An 18,988-nucleotide genomic window follows, 5' to 3' on the forward strand; every position below is an offset into this window, starting at 1 on the left:
ATACAACAGTGAATTGTGCAGATCAATTGCATATTAATCAGAGAAAAGGTAACCTATCAACTTCCCAATGGCATTAAAAAATTCTCCCACGGTCCTCCCTCCCAAAGTGACACCCATCACAGGAACTACTGCCCGCTAACCACCCCATTCTTCTTATGCTTAGACATACACATTATTTTTTTTTAACTGTGAATTGAGAAATATACCTCTGCAGCGCTGCAGGCATTGACGTATGTATTCTGAGAACAGCATCCTGCTGCTTTCAGAATACACAGATCAATGCTGCAGCTCATTGGCAATCCTGCAAAGTAAACACCAAAAAGAAAAAAACCTAACCAGATAGGTCTTCACTGGTACTAGAAAGGAACGATTGCACAATGTATTTATATTTGTTATATTTTTATTATAAGCATTTATTAAGAACAATTGATAAAAACAGAGTTTACAGTATCCCGTGCCGTTGGCAATATAACAACAGTTAATAATAAACACATGAAAAAACCTCTGCCAGAAAAAGTGTTTGGTATGTCCACCATTAGAATCTTCCACCACACATCCACCCACTTTTCTAATGTTGGGCATACACGTAATGTTCTTGTGTATGAGCAGCACTTTTGCATATTATTTGGTCCGAACTTGTGTTTGGACCAATGACTGAGCTCATCCCTACTGAGGATGTGAGCTGGATGGCAGAGAGACGCAAGTTCAGACCAAACACTGGCTTGCTCAGTTGCAAGGTTTCTCTATTCAAAGTTCAGACATTCATGCAAACGCTGAACATTTACAGTGTCTTGCGAAAGTATTCGGCCCCCTTGAACTTTTCAACCTTTTGCCACATTTCAGGCTTCAAACATAAAGTTTCAAAATCCAATAGATTTCGTTCCACTTCACAATTGTGTCCCACTTGTTGGTGATTCTTCACAAAAAATTAAAATTTTATATCTTTATGTTTGAAGCCTGAAATGTGGCAAAAGGTTGAAAAGTTCAAGGGGGCTGAATACTTTCGCAAGGCACTGTAGGCATTCGGTGTGGACAAACATGACAGCTTCTGGCTGTCAATGGCTGCTAGGGAAGCAGTGGGTGCAAACAACTTCTGCTTTCCTAGCAACCACTGACAACTGGAAGCTGTCACGTTCATCCGCATAGATTGTTTAAATGTTCAGCGTTCACATAAATGCCTGAAGCCCATGGCGAACAAGATGTATTAGTATTATGTGTCAACAAAAATCCCCCTCAGCCCCAAAAAAGTCTCCTCCAAGTACAAATCCCCTCCCCTCTACCATATCATCTCTGCTAGCACAAACCAACCCCGTTGACCCTCCTAGCACAAATACTCTTCTCCCATCCCCCTCCCAACACAAGTCACCCCTGAATCACCACTCACCCCCAAATTTCTCCTCCCAGAGCAATTCTTACCCCCTGCTGCCTGCCAAATTCCTATTCCCAACACAAATCCCCTCTAATGCGGTGCGCCCCCCCCCCCACCTCATATGGTACCACAGTGTCCAGGGCAACCGCCCCTCCTGCCCACCCCTTGTCCTGGCCCTATAGCAAGTGTTTGGTCTGAACTTCTGAACTTTTACATAGTTACACAGTTAGTCAGGTTGAAAAAAGTCTAGTTCAACCAATAAAAAAAAAAACAAAAAAAACAAAAACAACCATACAATCCCATATACACAATCCTATACCCACGGTTGATCCAGCGAAAAACCTCAGCAAAGCATTTGCCACAGCAGGGGAAAAAATTCCTTCCTGGTCCCTCGAGAGGCAATTGAATATTCCCTGGATCAAGTTTAGCTATAAATGTTAGAACTCAGTTATAATATTTACATTTAGGAAAGAATCCAGGCAAAGTAAACTTTGAATAGGAAAAAACTTCAAGCTGCGCTAAAAGTGATAGAGGCAAGCACACCAACAGATATAAATTGGTCACAAAAACTAATATACAAAAGGTTCACAGAGTGTGATGACATCACAAATGTATACTCCACCCTATACGTTTCGCTACATACAGCATCTTTCCCCTGAAGATGCTATTTGTGGCAAAAAGCATGGGGCGGAGTCTAAGTTTGTAACAGCAGTTTAAAAAAGTAGTAAAAACAGCACATGCGTTTTGCTACATATAGCATCTTTCCCCCAAAAGATGCTATTTGTGCTTTTTTTTAAACTGACGTCACAAATTTAGAATCTGCCCTATATGTTTTGCTACATATACAGTGATATCTTACAGCAGCGTCTCCTTTTTCCCTTTCACATCCTCTTGCTCCTTCTTCTGCTCTTCTTTACATCTGTGATGGAATCTCAAAAAAAAAAAAATAAGTTAGGTTGATGTACATATTTTAAAGTGGAATTACATTCAAAACATTGTTTCTCGGTTGGTTCCCTATCAGGTGTGGAGAGGGCATGCCATTTCCTAATAGAAACCCAATGGGCAAATGAAGCAGCATTATTACTTTTGGATAGAACAGGGAAGGCTTAAAACCCCTATTAAGTCTAGTCCCGGCTAAGGGTATTTTCTTTACTTACTGTTTTGGAGATGCAACAGGAAGTGAGAAGAAATCTCCCTAAAGAGAGCGGAATTCCTATCTTAGACTGCAGTTCCCAGAACATTGGATGATCTACCTTCAGCGCTTGTTCTCATGACAACTCTAAAATTTAGAATTGTCACCAGAACAAATAAAGGGGAATCTCCCCAGCGGGGACACAGACTGCAATAAAAAATTGGCAGAGGATCAAATTTTACCTTCCTGTTGGAGGATACTTACTGTTATGGTTTTGCTGCTCACAGCTTTTTCAGACTTGGCTTTCTCTCTGGGCTACTTTCTGGACTTTTTTCTTCTCCTCTTTACTGCAAAGAATCCTGTAAGAAAGGGTGTAATTTAACCACTTTAAGACCGGGCCTATTTTTCAAACTTGTTGTTTACAAGTTGAAATATTTTTTTTTTTTGCTAGAAAATTACTTAGAACCCCCAAATATTATATATATTTTTTTCTAACACCCTAAAGTATAAAATGGCGGTCAATATCACCCAAACCGTCCCCTCCGTTCTTCTCAAGACCTCCTACTCTCAAGCTCTCTCGTCTCCTCCTCCCACACTCGTCTTCAGGATTTCTCCAGAGCCTCTCCAATCCTCTGGAACTCGCTACCTCCACCGGTCCGGCTATCCCCTACTCTTGCTACCTTCAGACGATCCCTGAAAACTCATCTATTCAGGGAAGCCTATCATGTCTCAAACTAATCTCCTACCACTTCCATAAACTCATTCCCAACAGTTATAACCTTCTGTACCACCTGCCCCACCCTTTTAGATTGTAAGCTCTTCTGAGCAGGGTCCTCTTAATCCTTTTGTATTTAATTGTATTGTAACTGTATTGTCTCCCTTTTATATTGTAAAGCGCTGCGTAAATTGCTGGCGCTATATAAATCCTGAATAATAATAATAATAATAATATAATACTTTATGTCACACAGTATTTGCGCAGCGGTCTTACAAGCGTACTTTCTGTGGTAAAAATACACATTTTGAATTAAAAAAAGACAACAGTAAAGTTAGCCCAATTTTATTTTAATATTGTGAAAGATAATGTTACGCCAGGTAAATTGATACCCAACATGTCACTGTTTGCACCCGCTCGTGAAATGGCGACAAACGTTTATCCTTGAAATCTCCATATACAATGTTTAAAAAATTCTATAGGTTGCATGTTTTGAGTTACAGAGGAGGTCTAGGGCTAGAATTATTGCTCTTGCTCTAACGATCGTGGCGATATCTCGCATGTGTGATTTAAACTCTGTTTTTATATGCGGGCGCTACTTACGTATGCGTTCGCTTCTCCTCCCAGCTTTCACTTTTCTCTCACAAACTCCATTTATTCTTATTGTTCTCTGCCAACCATAAGACTCCAGAAGTCAGCGGAGCGCAATGCACATTTGTAAGGCCCCTTTCACACACGCAGACAGTATGTCCGTATTTCATTCATCCGTTTGCGGATGAAATACGGACATACATGCATTCCTATGGGATAGCGGGTGTCTGCGGATGAACATCCGCAGACACCCGATATCGTCCGCCTCCGCAATTGTCCGATTATGCAGATGGAGGAAAATCCTACCTTTCTATCCGCCTGCAGAGCGGATCGGATGAACACGGACAGACGGTCCGTGCTCATCCGATTCCCCCATAGAGGAGAGCGGAGAGCTGACAGGGTGGTCCCTGCACAGTATGCAGGGACTGCCCTGTTATCCGCCGGCTCAGCGGAGACAATGGAGCGATCCCCGCTGATCTGTCCCGTGTGAAAGGGGCCTTAAGCACATCGCTGGGCTCTATTAATGCTCAATGCTTTGGGGGTTTTTTTGTTTTGTTTTTTAAAGCGCCAATATCTCTGCTTTTTAAATCCCCCCAAAGAATTCCACTATAAATAAGACTATTAAAGGAATGTCCTACTTACGAATTCCATTGTTTTCCAGTGCAGGGAAAGCCTATTTTGTTGATTATCTTGTGGGTGATCAGTGATCACTTGCTGCATTCGTTTCCGGATGATAAAGATAGAAAGTTATATGAAATATCAGTTCTACAGAGAAGAATATAACGCTTCTGAACACGAGCTACCAATTATTTTTTTATTATTTTACCTAATGTTTTTAATTTGTGCACTTTTTTTACATTTTTTTTAATCCCTTTTATTCCTATTACAAGGAATGTAAACATCCCTAGTAATAGGAATGGTGTGTGACAGGTCTTTATGGTGAGATGCGGGGTCAGTAAGACCCCACATCTCTCCTCCTGGCTGGAAAGCATGAGATTGAGAAAAAAAATTCACCGATCTCATGCTGACAGCCGCGATCGTGGCTTTGTTTACTTCCGGGAACCTGGGCGTAACGTCATAACGTCGCACCTGGGCCTCCGACGGTCATAGAGATGACTGGTGACCATCTCGTCACCAGAAATCTCTATCGTCGTCACCCGGCACCAGCCGATTCTTTCTCTGGGCCCCGATGGCACGGGAGAGCCCAGAGAAGCACCGGATGGCACACGGAAGGGGGGTCGTCCCCTACTGTGGCCTATAAGAACGATCTAGCAGGGGAACTGCCACTATGATCGTTCTTATCGTGCACAGAATCGCCAGCTTGAAAAAATTATATCTGAATAATGCCTGTAGCTGCAGGCATCATTCAGGTATCCCCACTCAATGTCAAGGACGTCATATGACGCCCTAATGTATTGAAGTATATATATATATATATATATATATATATATATATATATATATATATATATATATATATATATATATACATCGGCATAGCAAAAACATAAAGAAAACTAAATATACCAACCTAAACAAAGCCATAACCACCCCCTAAAACACCCTCAGGCTAAAAAACACATTTACACATTTAACCCAATCTAGGGTACGTGAAAGGACAGAAAGAAAGCCCCAACCTCACCCAGAATGTCATACACCACCACCTCAACAGGAAGGACTTTTTTCCGAATGGAAACCTGACATTGCGCATTCCATGTGAAGAAATGCACTACTAAGATAACGAGAAAAAGTGTCTCAAAATCAAAATCCTGATGTGTCTCAAAGGCCCCGTACAACCACTCTGCATAACTCAAGCGGGAAAGGAAAGGGATACCCAGAGCCCCACCCACACGCTTGTAGACTTCTATATTGAAGGGGCACTGAAGCAAGAAGCGGTTCATTGTCTCCTCCACCCCACCACATTCCACTCTTGGACAACCATAGTTCTCCGCAGAGCAATGTTTCAGGTTGCCCTTTACATAGAGTCAGCCATGAAACGAGCACCAGGCCAAATCCTGAAACTTTAAAGGGATTCCTTCTAGATTGAGCAAACACAGACCCTCCCTCATAACAGGGATTGGGCAATCCCTCAAGGCCAGTGTCTTGCTAAAGGCAGATTCAACAACCCTCCTCTCCAGGTCTTTCCTAGGAATAGACTTAATTTCCTCTGCCCTCACCACTGCCAAAGCATTTTCAGGCACGGGGTAATATAAGCTGGAAGCTTGCCATGTCGGACCCTCAGGCTTTTCACTCGTCCACCATTCTCCCAGCTTTGCAGAAAAGGCCTAAACCAGGACTGAAAAATGTCTACCCACCCTGGTGGTTCCTCTGCCAGCATGTTAGCAAAATTATGTTTCAAAAACATCAGAGAAAAAAAAAACACTGGGTTGACCATACCTAAGCAACCCATCCACCTGGGAAGGTAAGTTACAGACCTCTTAACGAGATTCAGTTTGTTCCCCCATAACAGTTGGAAGAAACAGCTGTAAATTCTTGCATAGAGAGACACTGGCAAAACACAGACAAAGCTGACATACAGAAATATTGGAATCAGGTAAGTTTTAATCAGGTCAATCCTTTCCCTGTAAGAGAGTTTCCAGTCCTTCCAGGTGGCAACCCTGGCATCGGCATCTTGCAGCTTGCTTTTCCAATTTGAAAGGCTATAATCGCCAGGACCAAATTTGATGCCTAGAACTTGAATTTCCTGTCAGGGCTCTGGGCAGACGTCTGGAAGCTCAAAGCCATCGCCTTCCTCACCCATCCGAAAAAACTTCACTTGTATCATGATTGATCTTTGAACCAGATGCCTCAGCATACTGCTCCATAACTGAGACCACCTCCTCCACCTCCTCTGTCCTAGAGATGAAAACAGATACATCATCAGCATAGGCCATGACTCTCAGAGGAGGCTCACAGGAATGCCCAAAGGCACTCTGCACAACGGTCCGCTCTCTAACCTCCGGATGAAGGGATCGATTGTGAACGCATATAGCAGAGGACTCAAAGGACACCCCTGATGCACACTCGAGCCAATCTCAAAGGCCCTTTCGATCCAACCATTCACAAGCATAAAGCTTTCAGCCCCTCTGTACATGGACTTCAGCCAATTGATAAAGCCCCCCTCCAGGCCATATTTGCCAAGAAGCAGCCATAGGTACTCATGATTGACCCGATCAAAAGTTTTAACCTGATCCAATGCCAGCAAGTACTTTCTCCAGCCTGCAGGCCTGCACCACTGGTCAAGTCAGAGCCATCTGCAAGGGTGCTCCTGGTGAGGATGGGTGCTGCATTGGGTCTGGCCAGAAGGCAGGTCCCTGGCCAGAAGGCCTAGATTGGTGTAGTTCTAGCTCCGGTCAGTTATTCGGGAAAGAACGCTTGCTCCCCTACAGCACCGGGGGGAGCGGTTAGTATTTCCCAAATGTAATTAGGTAGGAGTGATGGGAGCGAGGGTTGAGCCTTAGAGATAGGGGATCTTCCCAAGCTTTCAGATCTTCGGGCCTTCCTGGCTGAAGCTGGCCTGGGCTGTTGGTCAGGGTTGTGACGTAAAGCCTGTGGTGAATATGCCCCTGAAGTGGCAGTTCAGGGTTGCCAGATGATCACTGTGAGTGAGGGTCACATTGATTTAATGGCACCATGGTCACTTCACTAACACACTTTTTCACACCTGCCTCTAGGACTGAGCCTTTTGGCTAGGACCAGGGGAAATTTTTATTCCTGGCAAGGGGGCCTGGCCATTGTATTGCACAATGTTCACTCTTTCACTTCTTCCCACTTTCCTATTTATCTTACCCCTGTGTTTGTCACTTTTTTTATTTTTTTTGTTTGGTGTCCACGTTTGTCACTGTGTGATCAGTAGGGTGTGAATCCCCGGGCCTACCCTGAATGTCTTGGGATGGGGGTGGACTTAGGCCTTTTGGCTTGGTTCACCCTTGCTCATGGGGTCTCCCTTTGGGGGAGTGCCACCGAATACTTGGGTGGGTCTGTTTCAGCAGACATTCCAGAGAAAGAAGGTCCGTCTGGTTTTGGCCAGATGGACCCAAGTGAAGTACCTTAGTCCCTGTCTGGATCCTAATGCCCCGGGGGATCAGGGTAAGGTCCTTCCTATGGAGGACCAGTGTAACACCCGTTTCACGTTTTGTGTCACTCTTTAAGTGTGTGCACTTTTTTTGGTTCCAGGTGGAGTTTTTGGGTGTTTCACACACCACAGGCTTTTCAAAAAGAAAAAAACATATCAAGCTGTTTATTTCTTCCTTTGGCCTTGAAAAACCCAACAATCCTTTGTTTTGTAAGCTCCCACCACTCTGACCTACTGCTGCAAAAGTGCATGATTGATACCTGTGCCTAAAAAAAATTGACTCACCTTCACATCATCCAGGAGTGCCGAATTTAGCTCCCAGGTACCCTTCCCCCTAGGTGGTTCATCTGGGCTATTCAGAGTCACAGACAGAATACAGTGATCGGAAAACTCCACTATCTGACACACTGGTGCTGAGAAGGCAGAGTTCTCCTTTAAAAAAAAAACTATCTATTCTACTCTGACTACTACCTCGCTGAAAAGTGAATCTCGTGTTGTCTGGGCAGCAATGAATGTGCACATCAACCAGACCTGCCTCTCTAGCTATTTTGTTCAAGAAAAAGCCGTCACAGTCCAGCCTGGCTCCGGTACCTTTCCTGTCCTTAGTCCTAGTGACGGTGTTGAAATAACCACCAAAGTCAACTTGCCGGGCTGTAAAAAGAAAAAGCTTGATTTTTTATGAAGAGGCATTTCCTGTCCCACTTTATCTAGGGCCCATAGATGTTGATCAGGCGCAAGTCCTTCCCCCCCATGGAGACGTCCAAGACCATGCCTCTCCCCATTCCTACTTCAATAATCCACCAACAGGTTACCATGCCGGAAAAAAGTACCGCAACTCCAGTGTAAGGCTCAGCAAGAGGGGCCGTGCTTTCACTCCTTCTTGGCCAGATGAATATCAGCCAAACTAGACAATCGGGTCTCTTGCAAAAAGAAAATATCAGCATCAAACCTACTGAGCAAAATAAGGCCATATTACAAGCACTTACTGATTTTATACTGGCGACATTAATAGTCGCCACATCCATCAGGATGATGGAGGTATACGTTTCTTAGCCTGCTTACCCCTCTCCCTTCCTGGAGACTAGGGCTGCAACTAATGATTATTTTCATAATCGATTAGTTGGCCGATTATTGTTTTGATTAATCAGTTAATAACCTTAAAGTGTGGTGTATAATTTAGTTAACATGTAAAGTTTAAAAAAAAAGGCAATTTATTCTTAAATATCTCTATGCAGTGGTAAATATAAATAACCAAATATATGATTAGGGAGCAAAATTCCTAATCCACTCTGAGAATAACAGACAAAAGAGATATAATGTATATACTATTGGAGGTTGAAGCTAATTAATAGAGAGATTAACTAGTTTTTTGTTCTTTAAATAAAAAAATTTGAAGACTTTTTTGCAGATTTTCAAACAGAACTGTAATATATTGTATGCTGGCCATAAAAAAAATGTCTTCCTTGAAAAAAAAAAAAACATTTTTAGTGGTGGTTAGTGGGGTCAAATCGACATTTGTTTTCAACCACGGGAAAATTTTAAAATAATAGAAAACTTATTGGTCAAAGGAATTTTTACACAGTGTATGTGGTTTTCTTTCAGAAATTATATTAATTTTAAAACAGAATGTTAAAAGCAAGTGAAATTTTCAAACAACATTCTTTCATTCGGAGAAGGTACAATGATTTTTCGTATGAATATTCTCATCTGAAAATTGATCCATGTGGCCAGCATAAGGCATGGTGCACACTTACTCAGTTTGCTTTTTATCTTTTTCTGCAGGGCTTTTTGCTGTGCGTTTAGATTTTTGCAAATGTGATTTTGCGTTTTTGCTTTTTTTTTTGGCCACTTTGTTGTTGGGCAGAATTGCTGCAAAAACACACTACATGCTTTTCTGCAGCTTCTCCATTTAAGTATATTGAACCAAAAAAGCACGTTTTGCATTGAAAAAAGCCCTTGACACTTTCCAAATATGCAGCGGCTGAAGAAAAAGCATAGATGTGAACGTGTCCCATTGGAAACCATGTTAAATGAACTGTAGTGTGTTTCTGCAAAAAGCACAAAAAAAAACACATAGTTGTGAACCAGGCCTAAGATGTTTAGTAAAATAATGGGGTTAAGAAAACTAAAATGAACCCTTTATAGTACAAAAACAGCAAATCACTGTAAGTAAATTTTTTTTACTACGGAACAGTGAAAGTAATACTTACAGTAGCGATTATTTGCTCTTTTTGTACTATAAAGGGCTCATTTTAGTTTTTTAACCTTATTGTTACTGGCCGATTAATCGATCATGAAAATAGTAATCAAAGAATTTCATAATCGATTATTTGTCGATTAACTGATTAGTTGTTTCGGCCCTACTGGAGACCCTACGCGCTTCAATGTCCCTTGTGATTCCTCCTACATAGATTCATCACCAGAAGAACTTACACCCTATACCTCACAAAACACCTCAAAAGCACTTGCCACCTCCACCCTCCTAGGTTCATAAGCTTTGACATCCTTCCTCTTTCTCCGCCTCTTACTCTTTTTCCTTTTAGCCTCCAACAATTCCATATCCTCATTTGACAATCCCGATGGCAGAACCCCCTCCCCTGTAAACCCCAGGAAATCCTCAGCTAAAACCTCCCCCATTAACCTGGGGTCACCATGTAAAGCCACTTCCTTACCCCCCATCCATACTGTCGCCGTTGCTCTGGCATCCACCCTCTGGCTGGTACTGGCACAGGCACTATCCTTTATCTATTTTAATCTTTCCTCATTCTCATATTTTTCTCTAAATGCACCGCTGCTATGATTCAGAGAAGCAACTGGCTTCTCCTGCTTCAATGCCTCCTCCAGAGACTTTAGCTTGAAATCTTCCCTCTTCCCTCTTACTGCTCCCAGACTTACTGTACAGATATTTCTTTTTCCTGAAATCCGCTTTTAGGACACCAAGTTTCTGCACCTCTGCCGCGTTAGACCCCCATATCAAAATTTTTGGAAAATGTTGTTGTTTATGTTAGATCTCACACAGAAGCAATATTAACAATTATTTGCTGGGGGGCTAACTCATCATCAGCCCCCCCTTATCAAAAAATTTACCAAACAGTTAGCTATTTTGGAAGCTATTTGTTAGATCCGGTAAGATCAAGTGGTTTTAATGTTAAATCTCACATAATTAGAGACTTATTAAGTGATTAAGGAGGGGGGCTGGCCCCTTCTTATCAAATGTTCTGGCCAAAAATCATTCAGGCTAATAGATATTTGTTAGATCCAGTAAGATCAAGTGGTTTTAACGTTAGATCTCAAATAATTTCAGAGATATTCCACATCAAATTAGAGATATTAGGTGGTACATAAGGACGGGTTAGCCCCCCCTTATCACATTTTCTGGCCAAAAATCATTCAGGCTAATAGATATTCGTTAGATCCGGTAAGATCAAGCCGTTTTAACATTAGATCTCGCATAATTTCAGAGATATTTCACAATAAGATAGAAATATTAGGTGGTACATAAGGACAGTAGCTTATCCTTATCAAATTTTCTGGCCAAAAATCATTCAGGCTAATGGATATTCATTAGTAGTGATGGACGAACGTTTCGCCCGGCGGTCGTTTCGCGGCGAATTTCCGACATTCGCGGTCCGCACGTTCGAACGCCTTTTTCCGTCGTTCGCCGCGGCGGACTTACGTGTTTAATGTATACAAGAACTTTAACCTTTGGTGACACGTTTATCATGTGATACAGGACAGCCAATTGAGACATGACAGCACATGGACACTTGGACATTCCCCCTAACCTATAAATACACCCGATCCGGTGGCCATTTTACATTCTTTCTTCTGTTACGATAGGGACAGGTTCCTGTGTGGAGTAGGGAGAGATAAACCACTAGCTATTTGGTACACAAAAGTTCTTTTCAGGACTGGTATAGGTGTTAGGTGTTGATAGGTTTGCTGTGCTGCTGATTCTTGCAGCAGCCTGAGTGTCTTTTGTTAGTTTAGAGAAAGGGAAAGGACGGTGTATGCTACAGGGACAGCCAGATTAGTCTTTCATCATCATCATCATCATCATCATCATTAGCTGTTACTATCAAGGTCCACAAAAGAGCTGTTCCAGTAACCACTAATCGTTCTCTTTTTTTGCCAATTTGTATAGGGACAGGAAGGAAGCAGTGTTGTCAGGCAGTGAGGGTAATTTTAAAGACTTGCTGTTATTATTAGTTCCACAAAGGTTCTTTTCAGGACTGGTATCAGTGGTACAGTAATAGGCTTGTACATGTATAATATTCTTTCTTCCAAATATAGAAAGGATATTATACTTGACTGCTGCCCTTCTGCTGCAGTCTGCTAAACATTCACAACTCACTTGTTCCACAAAAGTTCTTATAAGGACTGGTAACTTGGTATAGGGTGCTACGGTACATAGGCTTGAGTGCGGTACAGTCTGCTGTTCTGTAAGGACCGCTATCGGTCCACAATAGATAGGGTTGACGTGCACCACTGCTGACCGCTGCCCTATACTGCAGCAGTCCTTCAGCGGTATAGGGACTGACGTACAGTCTGCTCACTTCCTTGACCCAAAAAAGCACACCGTACTATATGCCCCTACCCTCCTCTTTGAAGAGGTTGAGCGGTGTCATATTTCTACTGGGGCTGCTTATGATATCCCTGTGCTGTGCTGACTTCCTCCTGGGGGTTCTTATTATGAAGGGATCACACTATCCCTGTGCTGTGCTGACTTCCTCCTGGGGGTTCTTATTATGAGGGGATCACACCATCCCTGTGCTGTGCTGACTTCCTCCTGGGGCTGCTTACGGTGCTGCTGTCAGTGCTGTATGTCACGGTGCTGCTGTCAGCGCTGTATGTCACGGTGCTGCTGTCAGCGCTGTATGTCACGGTGCTGCTGTCAGCGCTGTATGTCACGGTGCTGCTGTCAGCGCTGTATGTCACGGTGCTGCTGTCAGCGCTGTATGTCACGGTGCTGCTGTCAGCGCTGTATGTCACGGTGCTGCTGTCAGTGCTCTGTATTACGGTGCTGCTGTCAGATGCCTCTATCACGGTGCATGTGTCATTCCGGTATGTCACGCTGCTGGTGATCATCTCCTGCACCCTCTTCTTTGCCTACCCTGGTCCCTGACCTTCCCTCTCCTCCATTGCCTTCATTAGCTCCATAGTCCTGAATTGTTAGAACAATTTCCCAAATAAAATAAAAATGCTTGTAGTTATCGATCCCAAATTCACCTCATACATGTATTATGTCATTGTCCAGATGGTGGGACTACGTTTTACCCCCTAATAATTACCACGTGGCCGCAAATTCGACATGAAGGTTTGCAAAGTTCGCCTCCCATTGAAGTCAATGGGGCCCGCGGCGAACGTTCGGTTTCGCGAACGTTTGGGTCCGTTCGCATTTCGCTTTCGCGAAACGTCCCGTCGGAAGTTCGTCCATCACTATTCATTAGATCTGGTAAGATCAAGTGGTTTTAATGTTAGATCTCACATAATTTCAGAGATATTCCACATCAAAATAGAGATATAAAGTGGTACATAAGGAAGGGTTAGCCTCCCTTATCAAATTTTGTGGCCAAAAATCATTATATGGATACTAAGAGGCATACAGACACCGGAAAGGACGTTCAGGTAGGAGCTCGGCGCTAGTTTTTACATTGTGCGATCTACACATTGAAATGTGAGTTTTTTTACTGCTTCACTAATAAACTTCAGCTTTTATTGAAAACATACTACACCATGGTAGGCTCTTTATCCCCTTTTTATACCCTGATATACTGAGCATCTGAGCGATCAGTGACCCCTATTCAGTGGAAGGAAAGGAAAGGATCCCCTCTGGCTCTGCTCCATACACATAAGGAAAGCGCAGGAATATACCAATCCGAAGGGATTCAACTCCCCCTATCTCCTCTATATGCTGTTTACCTTACAGCAGTAAGGTAATAATTTAGTACAGCCATGGGTGTCAGTGACACTGAAGAAACACTCTGCACTTAAAGTCACAGTGACACTGGATATTACTGCATTACCACTCAGTGTTCCTGTGAAACACTTCCGTACTTGCACTATTTTGCACATTGGACCCTGAAGAGCGTCCAACATCTCACTCTGGACTTTTTATTCATGTAATTTACGGCAATTTACTCTGCATATTTGCAAAAAATGTTCTGCTTATTTGCACACTTACTTTGCACTTAGTAGTATTTATATATTTTGCATATTTGCACATTCATCTATTGCACTCAGTAATATTGCTGATTACGTTTGCTTTTATTTGCACATTGCTTATTACGTTTGTTCCTATTTGCACATTGATCTTGCACAGTAGCACTTTATTGTGAGAGACTTAATTTGATATTGCATATTCTATGTGAATTCATTCTCACTTTGATGTATGGCAATTGTTTATATTGATTTCAAACATTAATTTTAAGAGTGCAACACCACCTACTACTCTAATCTTTTATTTGTTTGGGCATAAGTTTGACCCTTACGGTGTATGCAGCACCTATTAGGGATGAGCCGAACTCCCCCCCCGGTTCGGTTCGCACCAGAACCTTCGAACGGACCTAAAATTCGTACTAACTTTAGAACCCTATTAAAGTCTATGGGACTCAAACATTCGAAATCAAACGTGCTAATTTTAAAGGCTAATATGCAAGATATGCAACAGACAACACCAGCAATAAGGGGCATCTTCAGGTGTATACTGTACTGGAGGCACACAACACCCACTTTAACTCCTGCAGATGCCTGTATTAGAGAACACCAGCAATAAAGGGTAGATACTGGTGTATATTGTGCTGTGCTGGAGGCACACAACACTCACTAATTCCTGCAGATGACTCTATTTGAGAACACCAGCAATAAAGGGTAGATACAGGTGTATATTGTGCTGGAGGCACACAACACCCACTAACTCCTGCCAATGCCTTTATTATAGAACACCAGCAATAAAGGGTAGATACAGGTGTATACTGTGCTGGAGGCACACAACACCCACTAACTCCTGCAGATGCCCTAATTAGAGAAAAACAGCAATAAAGGGTAGATACAGGTGTATACTGTGCTAGAGGCACACAACACCACTTTAACTTTAAGATGCCTGAGAAAAGAACACACTGTCCCTGCCTATCTAGCTCTTTCCCTGCACGCCGGAACACACTACACAAGGCCGCCGCGCTGGCAGCCTTATATAGTGTGGTGCATGTACTAAATGACAAAAAGGGGGGTGAGATTGCGCTATGGGTTGTTGAAGTGCTGACAAAGATGGGTATGAGCAGCCTCTACTAAATATCTCCACAAGTGTACTAAACCCAATGCCTGTGACCAATTATGGCTCTCCTCGCTGCCGGCGCTGTGATTGGCCAAGCATGCGGGGTCACAGTGCATGCTTTGCCAATCATGAGCCAGCAATGCACTGAGATGGCGTAGTGCATTTGGTGCGAACGGTCCACAAAGTTCTGAATTCGCTGAACAGACGAACGACTGATGTTCGAGTTGAACATGCGTTCGAGTCAAACACCGAGCTCATCCCTAGCACCTATACACTTTATTCACATTTCCTTTTAGCACAGGAGTACCTATTTTACACACCGACTGTAATTGCTACAGCAATTGGGGTAGCTTTAGGCATACGCTGTGCAGGTGACACAATACACCAACTGTAATTACTGGAGCTGCCTGCCTGTGGTATAGGATCAGAAGAACACAAGCAATTGGGGTAGCTTTAGGCGTACACTGTGCAGGTGGCACAATACACCAACTGTAATTGCTGCAGCAGCTGCCTGTGGTATAGTATCAGAAGAACACCAGCAATTGGGGTAGCTTTAGGTGCATACTGTGCAGCTGACACAGTACACCAACTGTAATTGCTACAGCTTCCAGCGGATAGGATCAGCAGAACACCAGCAATTGGGGTAGCTTTAGGTACAAATTGTGCAGATGACACAGTACACCGACTGTAATTGCTACAGCTGCCTGTGGTATAGGATCAGAAGAACACCAGCAATTGGGCTAGCTTTAGGCACACACTGTGCAGGTGGCACAATACACCAACTGTAGTTGCTGCAGCAGCTGCCTGTGGTATAGGATCAGAAGAACACCAGCAATTGGGCTAGCTTTAGGTGCACACTGTGCAGATGACACAGTACACTGACTGTAATTGCTACAGCTGCCTGCAGATAGGATTAGCAGAACACCAGCAATTGGGGTAGCTTTAGACGTATACTGTTCAGATGACACAATACACCGACTGTAATTGCTGCAGCAGCTGCCTGTGGTATAGGATCAGAAGAACACCAGCAATTGGGGTAGCTTTAGGTGTACACTGTGCAGGTGGCACAATACACCGACTGTAATTGCTACAGCTGCCTGTGGTATAGGACCAGCAGAACACAAGCAATTTGGGTAGCTTTAGCTGTACACTGTACAGGTGGCACAATACACCCACTGTAATTGCTACAGCTGCCTGAGGTATAGGACCAGCAGAACACCAGCAATTAGGGTAGCTTTAAGTGCACACTGTGCAGATGACACAGTAAACCCACTGTAATTGCTACAGCTGCCTGCTTTTAGGACCAGCGGAACACCAGCAATTGGGGTAGCTTTAAGTGTACACTGTGCAGGTGGCACAATACACCGACTTTCATTTCTGCAGCAGCTGCCAGTGGTATAGGACCAGCAGAACGCCAGCAATTGGGGTAGCTTTAGGTGTACATTGTGCAGGTGGCACAATACACAGACTGTAATTGCTACAGCTGCCTGTGGTATAGGACCAGCAGAACACCAGCAATTGGGGTAGCTTTAAGTGCACACTGTGCAGATGACACAGTACACCCACTGTAATTGCTACAGCTGCCTGCTTTTAGGACCAACGGAACACCAGAAATTGGGGTAGCTTTAAGTGTACACTGTGCAGGTGGCACAATACACCGACTTTCATTTCTGCAGCAGCTGCCAGTGGTATAGGACCAGCAGAACGCCAGCAATTGGGGTAGCTTTAGGTGTACATTGTGCAGGTGGCACAATACACAGACTGTAATTGCTACAGCTGCCTGTGGTATAGAACCAGAACACCAGCAATTGTGGTAGCTTTAGGTGTACACTGTGCAGGTGGCACAATACACTGACTGTAATTGCTGCAGTAGCTGCCTGTGGTATAGGACCAGCAGAACACCAGCAATTGGGGTAGCTTTAGGTGTACACTGTGCAGGTGGCACAATACACAAACTGTAATTGCTGCAGCTGCCTGTGGTATAGGACCAGAACACCAGCAATTGTGGTAGCTTTAGGTGTACACTGTGCAGGTGGCACAATACACTGACTGTAATTGCTGCAGTAGCTGCCTGTGGTATAGGATCAGAAGAACACCAGCAAATGGGGTAGCTTTAGGTGTACACTGTGCAGGTGGCACAATACACTGACTGTAATTGCAACAGCTTCAAATGAAATTCAAAGACACTATCTCTCTGTCTATCTCTCTCTCTCCACCGACGCAACACACTACGCAAGGCTGCCGCGCAGGCGGTCTTATATAGTGTGGGGCGTGTACTAAACCCCCTGAGCCATAATTGGCCAAAGCCACCCTGGCTTTTGCCAATTACAGCTCGCTGTACAGACGGCGCTGTGAATGGCCAAGCATGCGGGTCATAGTGCATGCTTGGCTAATCATCAGCCAGCAATGCACTGCGATGCCGCAGTGAATTATGGGCTGTGACGCGCCCTCGAATTTGTCGCGAACGGCCCATAATGTTTGGAATTCGCCGAACGGGCGAACAGACGATGTTCGACTCAAACATGAAGCTCATCCCTACCCAGGATCCAATGCAACATGAGCACATGGTGTATGCCTCAGTGCCTCTGGGGAGCCTTCACCTTTGTCTTCCCCAACATGGTCCATGCTTGCCTGGGAAAAGCCTGCAGGACAGGCCCAGTCTTGCTGCTTCTTTCAGGTGAGATCACAACAGAGTGAGCCAACGGCACCACCTGGTGGAGATGCTCCTTAATAGAGTGTAATGTCCTCTGCTGCAGAGACTGATGTCTCTGTCTCAGTGTTACTGTTCTCTGTACAGAACCATATATGTTAGCGCTATATACGTGTATAATAATAATAGAGTGACTGTGGTGGTGAAATTAGAGTGTAAGCTCTCCCGCAGCACGGACTGATGTGGCTGGCTCTGTACAGCACCATGGTATATGTGAGACCTAAATAAGTATTTAATAATAATAATGGTGGGTGACTGTGGTGGGGGCATTAGAGTGTAAGCTCCTCTGGTGCAGAGACTAATGTTACTGGCTCAGTGTTCTCTGTACAGCACCATGGTATATGTGAGAACTATATAAGTATTTATTATTAATAATAATAATATTTATATGTAATTATTATATATGTGAGAGCTATATAAGTATTTAATATGAATAATAATAATTATTATTATATATGTGAGAGCTATATAAGTATTTAATAATAATAAACCCAGTGTGTGGCTGTGGTGAGGACATTAGGGTGTAAGCTCCTCTGGTGCAGAGACTAATGTAACTGGCTCAGCGTTCTCTATACAGCATCATGGTATATGTGAGAACTATTTAACCATTTAATAATAATTATATTTATATATGTGAGAGCTAGATAAGTATTTAATAAGAATAATCATTAAAATAACAATAATAATATATTATATATGTGTATACAGGTAAACAAGCTTGCTCTCCACTGTAATGTCATCAGTGAGTGCAGCCAGGAAGATGTGAAATCTTTAACCCTTTCACAGCCAGAGTAAATTTTGCCATTTTTTATTTTATTTTTGTTGTCTACATTATTTTAGTGACTGAAAAAGACATAACACCGCCCACACATGATATATTTTCTGAAAGTGGAGAACCTAGACAATAAAATGGCAGTAGTTGTGATTTTTTTTTATATCACATGATATTTGCAACAGTTTATGAATTGCAAACAATTAAGGAAAAAAATTAAAATTACAGTGAAAATACATCCACATTAAAGTGGTTGTAAACCCATGGGAAGAAAGAAAAAAAAAAAAAGCAACCTGCAAGTCAAAGGCATAATGAGCTAGTATGTATAGCATACTAGCTCATTATGAATAA

The sequence above is a fragment of the Lithobates pipiens genome, unplaced genomic scaffold (assembly GCF_037356315.1).
Source record: "Lithobates pipiens isolate NorthernLeopardFrog02 unplaced genomic scaffold, aLitPip1_a1.2 Scaffold_23, whole genome shotgun sequence".
Classification (NCBI taxonomy): domain Eukaryota; kingdom Metazoa; phylum Chordata; class Amphibia; order Anura; family Ranidae; genus Lithobates; species Lithobates pipiens.